Genomic DNA, 20,331 nt, shown 5'->3' with positions numbered 1-20,331 from the left:
AAGCAACAGTTTAACAGAATGCCACAGACTAATCAACCAAACTTTTTGGGTTGGGTTCTCTTTTATAGTCTGCAGGCATTAAATGAAAGAAGTCAGTGTTCCAGCAGAGGGAGACAACGTTTCAGAAAAGGCATTGTAGCAAACCAAAAAAGAAATTTTAAGCGCAGCAGAGTAACCAGCGCACATACCTGTTAGCTCAGGTGAGTTTGAAAGGCTGCTGTTGATAACAAGGGCATTTGCTAAATAGATGGTGTGTGTGCAACAATATACTGAAAGGTCAATTATATTGTGCAGCTTATCTCACCACCTGTAGTTATTTAGGTGAAAGCTCCAAAATGCTTGCCTAATATGTCTGTTTATCCAAAAGGAAGTAAAAAGGGAGAGCTAGAAAGATAGCATTGCATTACATTACATGGCAATGCAATGCACAGTTGCTGAAGTTGAACCAAAATGAGCTTGTAATCTGGCTTCTGCAACTTTGAACATGAAAAATCCAATGAGGAGAAGAAAAGCAAAGCCAAAGAGTCCATCCCAAAATCCGACAAACAAGCAAAATGAACAAAAAACATTGAATTCAATTCTTTCTGATTTTAGAAACTGCATTAAAGAAGGGGTGCACCGGTCCTGGAGATACTGCAATACCAGGTCAATGCGTGGAGTGGACAGAGCAAGCTCTTTTTCCATCTCCCTGTTCTAAAAATCCATTTAATATATGGTCCCCAGATAGGGGACGTATCAGATATTAAACTGATAAGAACAGATTTTTTTTAATTTGGCTATCCCCTGCAGAGGGATAAAACCGTTTATTAAAACTTTAACAAATTACAAGCATAATTACACAAAAACCAAACGTTAAAAGACAAATGAAATTTACAAAACAAAAAAATACAAAGATTTTAAATAATTAGGTTCCATTGGTCAACAAGCCATTTTTTGGAAATATGTACATTCTTCTTTTTGTCAATTAAATAATAAGTATACATTTCACATAAACATAAACTTAAAACATCATTCACTGATAAAACATCTTGTTTAAAAATAGCAATGTTGCGCGCTTTCCAGAGAGATGACTTGGCGCAGTTCACTGTCTTCCAAGCCATTGTGTACTGGTCCATTGTGGGGCATTCCATAAGTCCGTATAGCACAGTTTTATATGTAAAGTCCTTGAGGTCTGCCACCTTTTCCAGTAGGGGGAGCAGTCTTCTCCAGAAATCCTTTGCAAAATTACATGTCCATAATAGATGTTCCACCGTTTCCTCGTCTTGGCATCCGGCTCTTGGGCAGATGGCAGACCTCACAAATCCTCTTCTGTATTGGAATGCCCGGCAAGGAAGACAGCGGTGCATGCAACTCCAAGCCAGATCTCTCTGTTCATTAAAAAGATAAAAAACGTTAATCATTTTCCAGATAGACATAGATTTGTCATCATCATATCTGTCAACATTACATATTTCCTCACTTTTACGTATTTCTTTAATTAGTTTCTTACTATTTCTTAATTCCTCTATTTTCTTAGTCCCTAAATTAAAATCAGACACTATTTTCCTTAAAATCTCATAATGCGTCGACAAATTAAAAGCATGGGGCACAGATATATTAACTTCATACCATCCAAACTTTCTCATAAAAAATCCTGTATTAAAACGCATAAAAAAGGACCAATAGTGATTCTTAAAAAGGGCATTAAAACAGTAAACGAACAGATGGATTAAAAGAAACCTATTAAAATCTGGAAAATCTTTACCACCTTTTACTTTTGATTTCATCACGATTTCTCTTTTCAGCTTTTCCATTTTTGAGTTCCAAAAGAAGGTAAAACAGGTTTTGGTTATCTTTTTTAAAACATTAACAGGCGGGGGGAAAACCATGCTAAGATACAATAAAAGAGGTAAAATCACCATCTTTAAAACCAATACTTTACCCTCCATTGTAAGTCTCCTCATGTTCCACATACATATTTTCGTATTTACTTTCTGTGTAACTGTTTCCCAACTATTATAACCATCATTATTTTCAGTGAATGATATACCTAAAATGGAAATGGATTCGGAGACATTAATTGGTACATCACGTAAAATCATCCCCCCAACACTTAAAATGTTACACTTATTAAAATTGATTTTAAAACCAGAAGCTAGGCAAAAGGATTGCACTTGATGGAGAGTGGCCGTAAGTGATGGTGCATCTGTACACAAGACCGCCACGTCATCCATGTAGCCTACAACCTTGGCCTCCAAACCACCGCTTCCAGGCAGAGGGACACCGCATATCTGTTTATTTTGGCGTATTGCACATAACATTGGTTCCAGTGCACAGATAAACAGTAGGGGGGACAGAGGGCATCCCTGTTTCACCCCTGACCGTAAAAATACCTCTTGTGTCTTAAAACCATTCACTAAAATCTTACTTGTACAATCCTTGTAAAATGCTTTAAGCGATAGTAAAAACCCTTCTGGTATGCCCATTTTCTCTAAAACTTTAAAAAGATAAAAGTGTGAGACACGGTCAAATGCTTTTTCAAAATCAATAGATAAAATCGCCATTTTCCCCTTTCTGTCTTTCACATCCTCAATACAGTCTTTCACTAAATTCAGATTGTCCCATATACTGCGCCCCGGCACCCCACACACTTGATTAGAATGAATAACTTTGCTGATGACTTCTTTTAGACGATTTGCACAAATTTTAGCCATTATTTTATAGTCACAATTTAAAAGTGTTATTGGTCTCCAGTTTTCTAATTTTGATTTATCGCCTTTTTTGTATAGGAGGGAGACTTCACCTTTCTTCCAGGAATTTAATAAAACCTTATTATTAAAAACCTCAGTAAACAAATAAAACAAATCATATTTTAAAATATCATAAAAACATACATAAAATTCTATTGGGATGCCATCAGGACCAGGGACCTTTCCAGTTTTAAAACTTTTAATAGTTTTTAACACTTTTTGTTCCGTTAAAACTTGGGATAAAAACTCTTGGGATGCGGGATCTAAAACAGCTGTTAGTCCTTGCAGCGAATCATCCATTAATTTATTATCTATATTTTTTCCATTAAAAAGATTAGAAAAAAAAACCTCAACTTTACCCAGCATATTTTTTATATTATTCTCACCATCTATATGGTCAATTATCACTTTTTCTTTTTTATTTTTCCTAAAAAAATATCTGGAACACTTTTCATTTTCTTCTATATGTTGTACTCTAGAACGAAAAATTATCTCTTTTCCTTTTTGTTCTAGCCATTTTGAAATCTCTTCTTTTAAGTTTGAAATATCAACTTGTACATCTATCCCATTGTCTCTGAGCTTAAATAATGTTTGTAGGCGGGTATTTAAAATTCTATATTCTTCATATTTTTCTTTGGCTCTACATATACTCTTTTTAATAAAAAAGTCTTTTATTTTTACTTTCATTCTATCCCACCATACACTCATAGTCTCATTTGTTTTTTTCCCTTTTCTACATTTCCTATAAAACTCAATAAAATCTGATAAAATCTGCGGGTCGGTTAAAAGGGATACGTTCATTTTCCAGCTATTCTTACCACATTTTTTGTTGTCATTTACTTTTATGGTAAAGGATTAAAGTTTATGGTCTGAAAATATATTAGTTAAAACTTCACATTTGGCAGGTATTGTTTTATCTGAACCAAAAATAAAATCAATCCTAGAGCTACAATTAGCATTGCTCCAAGTGAAACCGGCGTCCTCTGGGCTGTCACTATGACACTCTTTATATATGTCTATCAATTTAGCATCTTTGACTATATCATGTAGCATACCTGAGGTTTTATCGTAGTTCCTGCTTACAGAGCTGGAGCGCCGGTTTTCACCTTTTAAAACACAATTAAAATCCCCTGCTAAGATAAAAGGTTCAGAGTTATTAATAAATAATGGTAAAAGATCAAGCATTTCGGCTCTTTCATTTTTCTCTGGGGATCCATAAAAATTTAAAAACTGCCATCTAATACCATCAATAAAAGCTTTCACTAATAAAATACGACCTGGTAAAATTTCCTGAATAAAATCAATTAAAACGTTCCCTTTAAAAAGTATGGCTACACCCGCTGATCCTGCAGCATTCGATCCGGACCAGACAGATGGCCCACACTTCCACTCATCTTTATATTTTTGATATGACATTTCATGTGGGATATTACATTCTTGCAGAAAAAATACAGATGCAGTAAAACACGTAAAAAAATTAAAAAGAGCAGTTCTTCTCGTGTTAGATTTTATGCCTCTCACGTTGAGGGAAATACCTTTGAGTTCAGCCATCATTAGAAAATGTAGAAATTTTACTTAGGTAACTAAGAGCAACGGATTTACCTGTCCGATGAACCTGATCAGACCACTGGGCTTGCGCCTCCCTCCTCATCTGATAGTATCGTCACGAGAGTCTCCGTGGAGGAGGAAAGATTACCACATTTATATAAACCCGACGCTACACTGGCATAGCTCGGAGGGCTGGCTGGCAGAACCCGCTGGGTCTCCATTGGCTGGCCATGCAGTTCCTGATCAGGTGGGTCCCCGAGGGGTTCCGCCGCCCCTGTTTGACCTGTAGAAGGTCGTCCTATAGGAGGAGGTTGCGCACAAGGCAGAGCCTCTGACTCTTCAGAGGCAGCAAGATCCCGGTCCCCACCTGTAGCAGCGGAGACCGAAACCCCTGAGGGTCCAGCGTCCACGTCCCCTTCTGGAGAAGTGTCCATCTGTTCACCTCCTGCTGCCTCCTCCGAACCACCCTTTTTCATTTTCTTAGGACCCACCTGTATCCACTCAGCGCCCTCAGCACTAGGAGACCCAGACTGGGCATGGGCTTCTGTGTTGGCCTTTTGCCGGTCCCTTTTGACCTTACCAGTAGTGCCCTTCTGCTCCTTCTCAGCCCTCCTTTTGGACTCCCGCAGGTCCTGCAGCCAGGTTTTGGGATTTGGTATTTTACCTGTCATAGACTCTGGAGACACTTCACTATTTGGTACGCCCTTATTGTCTCCAGAGGCTCCAGGTTGTTGTTCCTCCTCCTGAGGGGTGGTCTGATCTTTTGGTCCTTGGTTGGACGTCTTGGACTTCCCCTTTTGCTCATCTTCCCGAAATCTGTGAGGGCAAGAAAAATAAAAGTGACCTGGAGTCTGGCAAAAACTGCATTTCTTTTCCTTAGGGCATTCTTTTGTCTCATGTTCTTCACTAGCACAATTTCTACATGATACATGACAGTTTTCTTTTGAATGACCATAGCGCCCACAATTTCTGCAATATACTGGCATCCCAGAAAAGAAGAAATCCCCATTTGTTTGCCCAATTTTGAAACGGGCAGGGGGGAGCCGTATACCACCTGGTGTATTTGGATCTCTTGTACACTTCACAAGGAATTTCCACTTAGATGTCCATATGTTATATTCGTTTAATATCTTCCCAATACATTTAACACTTTTAAAATAAATTGCTAGAAATGACATTACTTCTGGAGCAGAAACAAAGGGCGAAAATACTTTTACAATAACCAGTCTTACCTCATCCAGGACGTGCTCAACAATTTGTATCCCTTTCAAAACAGGACTATTTTCAACTTTTTTTAACTTTTCTAGTACATCTCTAAAAATACCTTCTCCGGTGAATGTGATGTCATAGTCACCTCTTCTGGGATAATCCTGGATGGAGAGAATTTCATTCCTTTGTACGCCAAGAAGGTTCCTGAGCACGTCCTGGACTACATACCCTAATTTCCTCATATCCGAGCCACCCGCCGTGAAGTGAATTCGGATAGAGTTTTTTAGCCTCGCATAAAGAGGCACGAGGTTAGGGTCAACCTCCATGGAAAAACGCAACAAGGTTGCAAATTGCAGCCGCTTGCAATCTGCGCTCCCAGTGTTCTTGCAGCGAAAAACACCTGGAAGCTGGGGGATCGCAACTCGTTACCCTGGGACTAAGCCCTCTCCCTAATAGCAGCAAGCAGGTTAAGTCCACCAAAGTGGACGATCCTGCCAGGCCAAGGAGAGGGGTACCCGAGTGCCCTTCAACCACAATCTCCTGCAATAAAGCACTTGATCGTAGCCAAAAGGCCGAGAAGCGATAACCAGAATTGGTTTCAAACTACGGAGCCACCCAAGGATCCTGAAAAGTCCATTTGTGGAGATGAGCTCCTGGACTCCCGTTAAGAAGACATGTTGTCAACCTCTAGATCCCTTACATGCCTGCACTTTTCGGCTTGCTGCTGCTGCAATCCACGCGTTTTAGATCTGCATAACTCCACCTCTTTAAACACAGCACCTTCACCCCCTGCTGTTCCCACCCGCCTCAACACCGTTGGAAGGGAGGAGAACCAATTAAGGCGGGGGGTGGGGTGGAACAAGCAGCTGTCTACCCTTAGCAGGAGGGCTGCTGATTACATACCTCTCCTGCTGCTGCTGCTGCTGGCTGTCCAGCAGCAGACTGAAGGTGGCTGCTGCTGTGCACAGGTATATAAAGGCTCAGAGCCTATTATGACACGCGCAGCCAGCGTTCCATTGCCACATTCCATCTACTGCAGGCAGGATACCTGGCTGGCTGAATGTCGCTGAGAAGCTCACAGAGACCGCCATAAGCAACAGTTTAACAGAATGCCACAGACTAATCAACCAAACTTTTTGGGTTGGGTTCTCTTTTATAGTCTGCAGGCATTAAATGAAAGAAGTCAGTGTTCCAGCAGAGGGAGACAACGTTTCAGAAAAGGCATTGTAGCAAACCAAAAAAGAAATTTTAAGCGCAGCAGAGTAACCAGCGCACATACCTGTTAGCTCAGGTGAGTTTAAAAGGCTGCTGTTGATAACAAGGGCATTTTTTAAATAGATGGTGTGTGTGCAACAATATACTGAAAGGTCAATTATATTGTGCAGCTTATCTCACCACCTGTAGTTATTTAGGTGAAAGCTCCAAAATGTTTGCCTAATATGTCTGTTTATCCAAAAGGAAGTAAAAAGGGAGAGCTAGAAAGATAGCATTGCATTACATTACATGGCAATGCAATGCACAGTTGCTGAAGTTGAACCAAAATGAGCTTGTAATCTGGCTTCTGCAACTTTGAACATGAAAAATCCAATGAGGAGAAGAAAAGCAAAGCCAAAGAGTCCATCCCAAAATCCGACAAACAAGCAAAATGAACAAAAAACATTGAATTCAATTCTTTCTGATTTTAGAAACTGCATTAAAGAAGGGGTGCACCGGTCCTGGAGATACTGCAATACCAGGTCAATGCGTGGAGTGGACAGAGCAAGCTCTTTTTCCATCTCCCTGTTCTAAAAATCCATTTAATATATGGTCCCCAGATAGGGGACGTATCAGATATTAAACTGATAAGAACAGATACTACACTTGATCTTAGCCAAAAGGCCGAGAAGCGATAACCAGAATTGGTTTCAAACTACGGAGCCACCCAAGGATCCTGAAAAGTCCATTTGTGGAGATGAGCTCCTGGACTCCCGTTAAGAAGACATGTTGTCAACCTCTAGATCCCTTACATGCCTGCACTTTTCGGCTTGCTGCTGCTGCAATCCACGCGTTTTAGATCTGCATAACTCTACCTCTTTAAACACAGCACCTTCACCCCCTGCTGTTCCCACCCGCCTCAACACCGTTGGAAGGGAGGAGAACCAATTAAGGCGGGGGGTGGGGTGGAACGAGCAGCTGTCTACCCTTAGCAGGAGGGCTGCTGATTACATACCTCTCCTGCTGCTGCTGCTGCTGGCTGTCCAGCAGCAGACTGAAGGTGGCTGCTGCTGTGCACAGGTATATAAAGGCTCAGAGCCTATTATGACACGCGCAGCCAGCGTTCCATTGCCACATTCCATCTACTGCAGGCAGGATACCTGGCTGGCTGAATGTCGCTGAGAAGCTCACAGAGACCGCCATAAGCAACAGTTTAACAGAATGCCACAGACTAATCAACCAAACTTTTTGGGTTGGGTTCTCTTTTATAGTCTGCAGGCATTAAATGAAAGAAGTCAGTGTTCCAGCAGAGGGAGACAACGTTTCAGAAAAGGCATTGTAGCAAACCAAAAAAGAAATTTTAAGCGCAGCAGAGTAACCAGCGCACATACCTGTTAGCTCAGGTGAGTTTAAAAGGCTGCTGTTGATAACAAGGGCATTTGCTAAATAGATGGTGTGTGTGCAACAATATACTGAAAGGTCAATTATATTGTGCAGCTTATCTCACCACCTGTAGTTATTTAGGTGAAAGCTCCAAAATGCTTGCCTAATATGTCTGTTTATCCAAAAGGAAGTAAAAAGGGAGAGCTAGAAAGATAGCATTGCATTACATTACATGGCAATGCAATGCACAGTTGCTGAAGTTGAACCAAAATGAGCTTGTAATCTGGCTTCTGCAACTTTGAACATGAAAAATCCAATGAGGAGAAGAAAAGCAAAGCGAAAGAGTCCATCCCAAAATACGACAAGCAAGCAAAATGAACAAAAAACATTGAATTCAATTCTTTCTGATTTTAGAAACTGCATTAAAGAAGGGGTGCACCGGTCCTGGAGATACTGCAATACCAGGTCAATGCGTGGAGTGGACAGAGCAAGCTCTTTTTCCATCTCCCTGTTCTAAAAATCCATTTAATATATGGTCCCCAGATAGGGGACGTATCAGATATTAAACTGATAAGAACAGATACTACACTTGATCTTAGCCAAAAGGCCGAGAAGCGATAACCAGAATTGGTTTCAAACTACGGAGCCACCCAAGGATCCTGAAAAGTCCATTTGTGGAGATGAGCTCCTGGACTCCCGTTAAGAAGACATGTTGTCAACCTCTAGATCCCTTACATGCCTGCACTTTTCGGCTTGCTGCTGCTGCAATCCACGCGTTTTAGATCTGCATAACTCTACCTCTTTAAACACAGCACCTTCACCCCCTGCTGTTCCCACCCGCCTCAACACCGTTGGAAGGGAGGAGAACCAATTAAGGCGGGGGGTGGGGTGGAACGAGCAGCTGTCTTCCCTTAGCAGGAGGGCTGCTGATTACATACCTCTCCTGCTGCTGCTGCTGCTGGCTGTCCAGCAGCAGACTGAAGGTGGCTGCTGCTGTGCACAGGTATATAAAGGCTCAGAGCCTATTATGACACGCGCAGCCAGCGTTCCATTGCCACATTCCATCTACTGCAGGCAGGATACCTGGCTGGCTGAATGTCGCTGAGAAGCTCACAGAGACCGCCATAAGCAACAGTTTAACAGAATGCCACAGACTAATCAACCAAACTTTTTGGGTTGGGTTCTCTTTTATAGTCTGCAGGCATTAAATGAAAGAAGTCAGTGTTCCAGCAGAGGGAGACAACGTTTCAGAAAAGGCATTGTAGCAAACCAAAAAAGAAATTTTAAGCGCAGCAGAGTAACCAGCGCACATACCTGTTAGCTCAGGTGAGTTTAAAAGGCTGCTGTTGATAACAAGGGCATTTGCTAAATAGATGGTGTGTGTGCAACAATATACTGAAAGGTCAATTATATTGTGCAGCTTATCTCACCACCTGTAGTTATTTAGGTGAAAGCTCCAAAATGCTTGCCTAATATGTCTGTTTATCCAAAAGGAAGTAAAAAGGGAGAGCTAGAAAGATAGCATTGCATTACATTACATGGCAATGCAATGCACAGTTGCTGAAGTTGAACCAAAATGAGCTTGTAATCTGGCTTCTGCAACTTTGAACATGAAAAATCCAATGAGGAGAAGAAAAGCAAAGCCAAAGAGTCCATCCCAAAATCCGACAAACAAGCAAAATGAACAAAAAACATTGAATTCAATTCTTTCTGATTTTAGAAACTGCATTAAAGAAGGGGTGCACCGGTCCTGGAGATACTGCAATACCAGGTCAATGCGTGGAGTGGACAGAGCAAGCTCTTTTTCCATCTCCCTGTTCTAAAAATCCATTTAATATATGGTCCCCAGATAGGGGACGTATCAGATATTAAACTGATAAGAACAGATACTACACTTGATCTTAGCCAAAAGGCCGAGAAGCGATAACCAGAATTGGTTTCAAACTACGGAGCCACCCAAGGATCCTGAAAAGTCCATTTGTGGAGATGAGCTCCTGGACTCCCGTTAAGAAGACATGTTGTCAACCTCTAGATCCCTTACATGCCTGCACTTTTCGGCTTGCTGCTGCTGCAATCCACGCGTTTTAGATCTGCATAACTCCACCTCTTTAAACACAGCACCTTCACCCCCTGCTGTTCCCACCCGCCTCAACACCGTTGGAAGGGAGGAGAACCAATTAAGGCGGGGGGTGGGGTGGAACGAGCAGCTGTCTACCCTTAGCAGGAGGGCTGCTGATTACATACCTCTCCTGCTGCTGCTGCTGCTGCTGGCTGTCCAGCAGCAGACTGAAGGTGGCTGCTGCTGTGCACAGGTATATAAAGGCTCAGAGCCTATTATGACACGCGCAGCCAGCGTTCCATTGCCACATTCCATCTACTGCAGGCAGGATACCTGGCTGGCTGAATGTCGCTGAGAAGCTCACAGAGACCGCCATAAGCAACAGTTTAACAGAATGCCACAGACTAATCAACCAAACTTTTTGGGTTGGGTTCTCTTTTATAGTCTGCAGGCATTAAATGAAAGAAGTCAGTGTTCCAGCAGAGGGAGACAACGTTTCAGAAAAGGCATTGTAGCAAACCAAAAAAGAAATTTTAAGCGCAGCAGAGTAACCAGCGCACATACCTGTTAGCTCAGGTGAGTTTAAAAGGCTGCTGTTGATAACAAGGGCATTTGCTAAATAGATGGTGTGTGTGCAACAATATACTGAAAGGTCAATTATATTGTGCAGCTTATCTCACCACCTGTAGTTATTTAGGTGAAAGCTCCAAAATGCTTGCCTAATATGTCTGTTTATCCAAAAGGAAGTAAAAAGGGAGAGCTAGAAAGATAGCATTGCATTACATTACATGGCAATGCAATGCACAGATGCTGAAGTTGAACCAAAATGAGCTTGTAATCTGGCTTCTGCAACTTTGAACATGAAAAATCCAATGAGGAGAAGAAAAGCAAAGCCAAAGAGTCCATCCCAAAATCCGACAAACAAGCAAAATGAACAAAAAACATTGAATTCAATTCTTTCTGATTTTAGAAACTGCATTAAAGAAGGGGTGCACCGGTCCTGGAGATACTGCAATACCAGGTCAATGCGTGGAGTGGACAGAGCAAGCTCTTTTTCCATCTCCCTGTTCTAAAAATCCATTTAATATATGGTCCCCAGATAGGGGACGTATCAGATATTAAACTGATAAGAACAGATACTACACTTGATCTTAGCCAAAAGGCCGAGAAGCGATAACCAGAATTGGTTTCAAACTACGGAGCCACCCAAGGATCCTGAAAAGTCCATTTGTGGAGATGAGCTCCTGGACTCCCGTTAAGAAGACATGTTGTCAACCTCTAGATCCCTTACATGCCTGCACTTTTCGGCTTGCTGCTGCTGCAATCCACGCGTTTTAGATCTGCATAACTCCACCTCTTTAAACACAGCACCTTCACCCCCTGCTGTTCCCACCCGCCTCAACACCGTTGGAAGGGAGGAGAACCAATTAAGGCGGGGGGTGGGGTGGAACGAGCAGCTGTCTACCCTTAGCAGGAGGGCTGCTGATTACATACCTCTCCTGCTGCTGCTGCTGGCTGTCCAGCAGCAGACTGAAGGTGGCTGCTGCTGTGCACAGGTAAATAAAGGCTCAGAGCCTATTATGACACGCGCAGCCAGCGTTCCATTGCCACATTCCATCTACTGCAGGCAGGATACCTGGCTGGCTGAATGTCGCTGAGAAGCTCACAGAGACCGCCATAAGCAACAGTTTAACAGAATGCCACAGACTAATCAACCAAACTTTTTGGGTTGGGTTCTCTTTTATAGTCTGCAGGCATTAAATGAAAGAAGTCAGTGTTCCAGCAGAGGGAGACAACGTTTCAGAAAAGGCATTGTAGCAAACCAAAAAAGAAATTTTAAGCGCAGCAGAGTAACCAGCGCACATATCTGTTAGCTCAGGTGAGTTTAAAAGGCTGCTGTTGATAACAAGGGCATTTGCTAAATAGATGGTGTGTGTGCAACAATATACTGAAAGTTCAATTATATTGTGCAGCTTATCTCACCACCTGTAGTTATTTAGGTGAAAGCTCCAAAATGCTTGCCTAATATGTCTGTTTATCCAAAAGGAAGTAAAAAGGGAGAGCTAGAAAGATAGCATTGCATTACATTACATGGCAATGCAATGCACAGTTGCTGAAGTTGAACCAAAATGAGCTTGTAATCTGGCTTCTGCAACTTTGAACATGAAAAATCCAATGAGGAGAAGAAAAGCAAAGCCAAAGAGTCCATCCCAAAATCTGACAAACAAGCAAAATGAACAAAAAACATTGAATTCAATTCTTTCTGATTTTAGAAACTGCATTAAAGAAGGGGTGCACCGGTCCTGGAGATACTGCAATACCAGGTCAATGCGTGGAGTGGACAGAGCAAGCTCTTTTTCCATCTCCCTGTTCTAAAAATCCATTTAATATATGGTCCCCAGATAGGGGACGTATCAGATATTAAACTGATAAGAACAGATACTACACTTGATCTTAGCCAAAAGGCCGAGAAGCGATAACCAGAATTGGTTTCAAACTACGGAGCCACCCAAGGATCCTGAAAAGTCCATTTGTGGAGATGAGCTCCTGGACTCCCGTTAAGAAGACATGTTGTCAACCTCTAGATCCCTTACATGCCTGCACTTTTCGGCTTGCTGCTGCTGCAATCCACGCGTTTTAGATCTGCATAACTCCACCTCTTTAAACACAGCACCTTCACCCCCTGCTGTTCCCACCCGCCTCAACACCGTTGGAAGGGAGGAGAACCAATTAAGGCGGGGGGTGGGGTGGAACGAGCAGCTGTCTACCCTTAGCAGGAGGGCTGCTGATTACATACCTCTCCTGCTGCTGCTGCTGCTGCTGGCTGTCCAGCAGCAGACTGAAGGTGGCTGCTGCTGTGCACAGGTATATAAAGGCTCAGAGCCTATTATGACACGCGCAGCCAGCGTTCCATTGCCACATTCCATCTACTGCAGGCAGGATACCTGGCTGGCTGAATGTCGCTGAGAAGCTCACAGAGACCGCCATAAGCAACAGTTTAACAGAATGCCACAGACTAATCAACCAAACTTTTTGGGTTGGGTTCTCTTTTATAGTCTGCAGGCATTAAATGAAAGAAGTCAGTGTTCCAGCAGAGGGAGACAACGTTTCAGAAAAGGCATTGTAGCAAACCAAAAAAGAAATTTTAAGCGCAGCAGAGTAACCAGCGCACATACCTGTTAGCTCAGGTGAGTTTAAAAGGCTGCTGTTGATAACAAGGGCATTTGCTAAATAGATGGTGTGTGTGCAACAATATACTGAAAGGTCAATTATATTGTGCAGCTTATCTCACCACCTGTAGTTATTTAGGTGAAAGCTCCAAAATGCTTGCCTAATATGTCTGTTTATCCAAAAGGAAGTAAAAAGGGAGAGCTAGAAAGATAGCATTGCATTACATTACATGGCAATGCAATGCACAGATGCTGAAGTTGAACCAAAATGAGCTTGTAATCTGGCTTCTGCAACTTTGAACATGAAAAATCCAATGAGGAGAAGAAAAGCAAAGCCAAAGAGTCCATCCCAAAATCCGACAAACAAGCAAAATGAACAAAAAACATTGAATTCAATTCTTTCTGATTTTAGAAACTGCATTAAAGAAGGGGTGCACCGGTCCTGGAGATACTGCAATACCAGGTCAATGCGTGGAGTGGACAGAGCAAGCTCTTTTTCCATCTCCCTGTTCTAAAAATCCATTTAATATATGGTCCCCAGATAGGGGACGTATCAGATATTAAACTGATAAGAACAGATACTACACTTGATCTTAGCCAAAAGGCCGAGAAGCGATAACCAGAATTGGTTTCAAACTACGGAGCCACCCAAGGATCCTGAAAAGTCCATTTGTGGAGATGAGCTCCTGGACTCCCGTTAAGAAGACATGTTGTCAACCTCTAGATCCCTTACATGCCTGCACTTTTCGGCTTGCTGCTGCTGCAATCCACGCGTTTTAGATCTGCATAACTCCACCTCTTTAAACACAGCACCTTCACCCCCTGCTGTTCCCACCCGCCTCAACACCGTTGGAAGGGAGGAGAACCAATTAAGGCGGGGGGTGGGGTGGAACGAGCAGCTGTCTACCCTTAGCAGGAGGGCTGCTGATTACATACCTCTCCTGCTGCTGCTGCTGCTGCTGGCTGTCCAGCAGCAGACTGAAGGTGGCTGCTGCTGTGCACAGGTATATAAAGGCTCAGAGCCTATTATGACACGCGCAGCCAGCGTTCCATTGCCACATTCCATCTACTGCAGGCAGGATACCTGGCTGGCTGAATGTCGCTGAGAAGCTCACAGAGACCGCCATAAGCAACAGTTTAACAGAATGCCACAGACTAATCAACCAAACTTTTTGGGTTGGGTTCTCTTTTATAGTCTGCAGGCATTAAATGAAAGAAGTCAGTGTTCCAGCAGAGGGAGACAACGTTTCAGAAAAGGCATTGTAGCAAACCAAAAAAGAAATTTTAAGCGCAGCAGAGTAACCAGCGCACATACCTGTTAGCTCAGGTGAGTTTAAAAGGCTGCTGTTGATAACAAGGGCATTTGCTAAATAGATGGTGTGTGTGCAACAATATACTGAAAGGTCAATTATATTGTGCAGCTTATCTCACCACCTGTAGTTATTTAGGTGAAAGCTCCAAAATGCTTGCCTAATATGTCTGTTTATCCAAAAGGAAGTAAAAAGGGAGAGCTAGAAAGATAGCATTGCATTACATTACATGGCAATGCAATGCACAGATGCTGAAGTTGAACCAAAATGAGCTTGTAATCTGGCTTCTGCAACTTTGAACATGAAAAATCCAATGAGGAGAAGAAAAGCAAAGCCAAAGAGTCCATCCCAAAATCCGACAAACAAGCAAAATGAACAAAAAACATTGAATTCAATTCTTTCTGATTTTAGAAACTGCATTAAAGAAGGGGTGCACCGGTCCTGGAGATACTGCAATACCAGGTCAATGCGTGGAGTGGACAGAGCAAGCTCTTTTTCCATCTCCCTGTTCTAAAAATCCATTTAATATATGGTCCCCAGATAGGGGACGTATCAGATATTAAACTGATAAGAACAGATTTTTTTTTTTTTTTTTTTTTTTTCTTTTTTTTAACCAAATCAGATAGGCCGGAGCATAAGCTCAATCAAATCGACTTAGAAAAGCCTTTCATTGACACTTAGCCTTTCATCACACTTGGTATATAATCAAAAATAAAACCAAACCTTATCATCAGGTACATTATACACTACGAATTAAACTTTACCAAAAACCTCCACTTTTTAAACTTCCAGATCCCTTCAGCATCTATAATACTTCCACGTTCCTGATCCCAGAGGTATATTACATACATACGTGACAGAATCAATCTCAAACATTCATTAACTGACATTTTCTTCCTTTTAAAAACTAACAAATTCCTCGCATCCCACAAACTTTCAATTACACACACCACCAACAACCATAAAATCCTATCCTTAATTCTACTACATGCACCCATCCCAAACATAGCAAGTTTCCAATTAACATAATTTACACCCACCAATTCCTTGCAAAGTCCCCCTATACCCTTCCATACATCATATGCAAAATCACAATCCCATACCATATGTCTAACATGCTCTCTCAAACCACATCCATCCCTCGGGCATACCTCAGATTTAACTAAATCCCTCTTCTTTTGCACATCTCTAACAGGCAAAATGTCATGCAATATCATCCAAGCGATATCTCTCTGTCTGTTAGTCACACCATCTATACTTAATTTTCTCCACATCTCGGTTACTTCCTCCCCTCTCAACCCATTGATATTACATACCACCTCACGCTCACGCACCATCCTAATGACTTTCTTCTTTTGCCTAAAATCACTCATGTTAACGGACAACAAATCATACTTCCTTACAAATTTCTCAACACAACCATACCATACAGGACACTTAAAAGCAACAGGCACTCTAGCATCCCTTTTGACCCACTTTAAGCCATAAAGCATCCATCCAGCCGAATACTTCATCATATAAGCACACTTATTACTTTTCCCTAGAACCACCACCACCATTTTCACGTAACTAATCCCTAAAAAGAAATCAATATTTGGAAAATCCAAACCACCATTTACACATAACTTATAGACATATTCCCGTTTCAATTTCTCCATGCGACTTCCCCAAAGAAAATTAAAGATGAATTTCTCAGTTTTCCTAATTTTCTTAAAAGCAGCAGGATATACATTCGCAACAAACAACAAAATAGGCAAAATAACCGCCTTAATAATCAGAACTTTCCCAGTCAGAGTTAATTCTCTCATTCGCCAAAAATTCAACTTGCGCACCACTCTCACCCCACAATCTTCCCAACTCTCATTTCCTTTCAAATCATCATTAAACTTAATCCCAAGCACCTTTATTGCACCATCCTCACACCTCACACCATCCATCCGTACATTCCTCTCACCAAAACATTTAAAGGAACTCTTAGTCCAATTGACCTTAAAAGCTGAGACACTACAAAACAAACTTAATATCAACCTTGCCCTACTCATCGCAGCCATATTCCCACTCACAATCACTACATCATCCATGTAACCTAGAATTCTCACATCCTTTCCATTACTCCCAGGAATCATCACACCTCTCATAACCTTATCCTTCCTAACCATACACATCAACACTTCAATCACACTAATAAACAAAAAAGGGGACATAGGGCACCCCTGACGCACTCCTGATTTAATTCTCACTTTCTCACTTAACCACCCATTCACCAAAAATTCACTTGAAACATTACAATACAAACTCCTAACACAGTTTACAAAATTCCTGGAATAACCCATCTTAGACAAAACCTTAAACATAAAGCTATGTGACACACGGTCAAAAGCTTTTTCAAAATCAACCGAAAACAACAAACATTTCTGCTTACGACTCATACAATCCCCAATCACATCACGCAACAACACCAAATTTTCAGTCATACTTCTCCCAGGCACTGCACACACTTGATCTTCATCCACCACACCGCCAATCACTTCCCGCATCCGGCTAGCCAACAATTTACTAAACACCTTATAGTCTGCATTCAAAAGGGTGATTGGCCTCCAATTCCCCAAATCCTTTTTATCACCTTTCTTATGAACCAAAACCACCACCCCATCTCTCATAGATTCACTCAACATATTCTCCGTGAACATATACTGGCACACCTCCAATAAGTCATTTCCCATCGTGTCCCATTCCTTAACATATAACTCCACGGGCAGTCCATCCTTCCCAGGTGTTTTATTCTTACTCGCAGACATCACCACTTTTTTAACTTCATCCAACACAATTACATCATCCAATATTTCACGTTCATCCTCACCCAAACAACCTTCTAAACACCCCAAAGCATCAGTCAACATCCTATCATCAACCCATTTTTCCCCATACAACTCCTTATAAAACAACACCACCTCCTGCATCACATCCTTCCCACTCACACACACCCCATCACCATTCACCACCTCATCCATATCTACTTTCTTCCCAAAAACTTTTTTGAAAAAAAACCTTGTGCATTTCTCATTTTTCTCCAAATGTTCAATCTTAGAACGGTAAATAATTTCTTTCCCTTTACCCTCAATATATTTCTTAATCTCTTCTTTCACTTGACACATCAAAACATCCACATCCACTCCAATCATCCTTAACTTCCTCAGCCACTCCAGTCTAGAGCTTAAATCATTAAATTTTGCTCTATTCATTGCTGCTTTCCTCCTGCCCCTTTTTCTAAAGAAAAAACCAATCTCACTCTTCATCCAGTCCCACCACTCAAGCACATTCCTGAAATCACTTTTTTTATCCCTCCACCTAACATACATTCGCCTAAAATCACGCATGATCCTATTATCTTCCAGCAAACGCACATTAAGTTTCCACACGCCACCACCATATACAAAGGAAATCTTACCTTCTAGACGTGCCCTCAAACACACATGGTCAGAGAAGGGAACATCTTCCTGCTGGAAATTCCTACAAATAACATTTTGTGAAGAAAAGAAGATACGGTCTATTCTAGACTCTATGCCTCCCCTGTCGGCCTTATAGGTCGCAGGAGGTGGATTACCTAAAAAAACTTCCGCAGCATCCTGTAAGGAAAAATCCGCCACAAGACTCTTGAGTCTTTTACCTGTAACATCCATCTTATCCCCCTCCGTCACACAATTGAAATCTCCAACAAAAATTATTGGCATTTTGCCAGATAAAAAAAAGCATAATTTCTCAAAAATTTCCAGCCTCTCCCCTTTATCTATTGGTGCATACATATTTACCACCCTAACCCTCCACCCCCTACAATTTAACTTACATATTACACACCTCCCCGCCTCCACCACCATGTAACTTTCTATCTTAACACTATAACCCTTCACCAAAACACCTACCCCACAATTTTTATTACATACAGAACCAGACCACACACTTTGACCTAAAGGCCATGCATTTTCACTTAAGGGATCGGAGATCCCACACTCCTGGACACAGTATACGTCCGCATCCAAGTTGCTCAAGTAGTCCAAAATTGCCACTCTTCTCGACTCAGATTTAATCAGCCGAACATTTAGCGACAAGATGCTGAGAGCAACTTGGGCACCCATCTATTAATTTGATGTGGCAGGTCACGACAACATGCCCACCTGTACATCATCCTAACCCTTCTGGGGGTAGGACGCTGGACGTGCAGATATCGTAGTTTGTGCCTTCCCCCAAAAAAGACACATCTTGGGGATCGGATGCAGTAGGGTACACCCGGGCTGGACTCACACTGCAGTCACTTAAAGGGGAAAAGGATGGTTCAGTTTTCTTCTTTTTCTTCACTGAAGCGCCTCCATCTTCATCTGAACTATAATCCCGCCGCTGGGGGTCAAAGTCCCCCTGACCTCCCTCCTCCTCAAGGTCAGAAACGACATCGCTCCAGGCCACATGCGGTGTTCTGGTCAGATCAGACTCCTCTTCCCCCTGCAATGTAACCATCATGTCTGGAATTTCAGCCTCCAGATCCTCCACCGGGGCCACTTCCATGCCTATACGATCATCAGTTATCGTCTCAGACTCACTGACATCTGAAGCCACAGACGCGGCCCTCTGCACCGGTGGCTCAGGTGCCAGCTCCATATTTCCTCTTACATTCACACGAACCAGTTCTGGAAAAGCAACCCGAGCCTCCTCCTCATCCAGGAAAGCCAGAGTAGATATCGGAGCAGTCGGAGTTGGAGCAGTCGGAGTTGTAGCTGTGGGTGCAGGAGATTCATTTCTTCTCCTTCCCCTTCCCGCTGCCCCCGCATATGAACCAGGATGGAATATACAGTCTCTGAAGGCATGCCCCTTCTCTCCGCAGAGGTTACAGACTATTTCATTTTTGCAATTATTGGAAGAATGACCCACCTCATTGCACTTCCTGCAAATAATCTGTCTGATGTCGCATGCTTCCTGAGTATGGCCATACCTCCTACAATGACGACAAAACCTGGGCGCATTGGGGAAGAACAGGTAACCCCGCTCACTCCCAATGGAAAAATTTGATGGAGGATAATGTATACCCCCTGGTTCATCAGGACTTTCCCGGAACTTGACCATGAAACGATATTTACCGGTCCATAGTTCCTCCTCATTCATGACTTTTACTGCCACCTTGGTAATATAGCAGTGCCTATTTAGAAAGGCATAAATCAAAGCCAAGTCCACATGTGGGTTGTACATGAAAACAGTCAGAGGTACCTCTTTGGAGCAATACAAGATGACAAAAGTCAGCCCATCCAAATATTGATTGTCCAGATTCTTTTTCAAACAATCATAGAAATTGTTGCAAACAGCCATAGAAGTAAATACAAGATTATACTTGCTTTTGAATTGCTGGAGGCACAAGATTTCTTCCTTCTTCACTTCAAGGAGTCCAAACAAAATCTCCTTCACCACGAAGCTGAGGGTAAAGATTCCTTCTTTGCCTTCTTCCACATCAATCTGGATTCCAAACTTCACTCGAGCCTCACCGGGCCCAGCGTATCGAATGCGTCCCATTATCGCTAGTCGTGTCTACTGGCCAACTCCTTATAGCAGCAAGTGGCTTAAGCCATAAAATGGCGATGCCACAGGGCCAAGAGTTAACGCACAGACAGCCAAATGACTAGACCCATTACAGATCTGAGCCAAAAGGCCGAGAAGCGATAACCAGAATTGGTTTCAAACTACGGAGC

General features: G+C 42.3%; 8 non-coding genes across 8 annotated transcripts; all 8 read right to left on the bottom strand.

The window, feature by feature from the left end:
• Positions 1–608: 608 nt before the first annotated feature.
• Positions 609–795, bottom strand: LOC141229669 (U2 spliceosomal RNA). Its single transcript, XR_012296321.1, has one exon. It is a non-coding gene; the product is annotated as a U2 spliceosomal RNA (small nuclear RNA).
• A 6,390-nt stretch (positions 796–7,185) lies between these two features.
• On the bottom strand, positions 7,186–7,376 carry LOC141229543 (U2 spliceosomal RNA). The gene has a single exon (XR_012296202.1). It is a non-coding gene; the product is annotated as a U2 spliceosomal RNA (small nuclear RNA).
• A 1,115-nt stretch (positions 7,377–8,491) lies between these two features.
• Positions 8,492–8,682, bottom strand: LOC141229542 (U2 spliceosomal RNA). Its single transcript, XR_012296201.1, has one exon. It is a non-coding gene; the product is annotated as a U2 spliceosomal RNA (small nuclear RNA).
• Positions 8,683–9,797: 1,115 nt separating this feature from the next.
• LOC141229541 (U2 spliceosomal RNA) lies at positions 9,798–9,988 on the bottom strand. Its single transcript, XR_012296200.1, has one exon. It is a non-coding gene; the product is annotated as a U2 spliceosomal RNA (small nuclear RNA).
• A 1,118-nt stretch (positions 9,989–11,106) lies between these two features.
• LOC141229540 (U2 spliceosomal RNA) lies at positions 11,107–11,297 on the bottom strand. Its single transcript, XR_012296199.1, has one exon. It is a non-coding gene; the product is annotated as a U2 spliceosomal RNA (small nuclear RNA).
• Positions 11,298–12,409: 1,112 nt separating this feature from the next.
• Positions 12,410–12,600, bottom strand: LOC141229539 (U2 spliceosomal RNA). The gene has a single exon (XR_012296198.1). It is a non-coding gene; the product is annotated as a U2 spliceosomal RNA (small nuclear RNA).
• Positions 12,601–13,718: 1,118 nt separating this feature from the next.
• On the bottom strand, positions 13,719–13,909 carry LOC141229538 (U2 spliceosomal RNA). Its single transcript, XR_012296197.1, has one exon. It is a non-coding gene; the product is annotated as a U2 spliceosomal RNA (small nuclear RNA).
• Positions 13,910–15,027: 1,118 nt separating this feature from the next.
• On the bottom strand, positions 15,028–15,226 carry LOC141229686 (U2 spliceosomal RNA). Its single transcript, XR_012296334.1, has one exon. It is a non-coding gene; the product is annotated as a U2 spliceosomal RNA (small nuclear RNA).
• Between the last annotated feature and the right edge of the window lie 5,105 nt (positions 15,227–20,331).

Source organism: Phyllobates terribilis, unplaced genomic scaffold (genome assembly GCF_046119375.1).
Source record: "Phyllobates terribilis strain yellow unplaced genomic scaffold, ASM4611937v1 Scaffold_487__1_contigs__length_1357975, whole genome shotgun sequence".
Classification (NCBI taxonomy): Eukaryota; Metazoa; Chordata; class Amphibia; order Anura; family Dendrobatidae; genus Phyllobates; species Phyllobates terribilis.
Note: the sequence above shows the minus strand (reverse complement) of the source record. Positions and strands in the feature narration are given on the sequence as shown.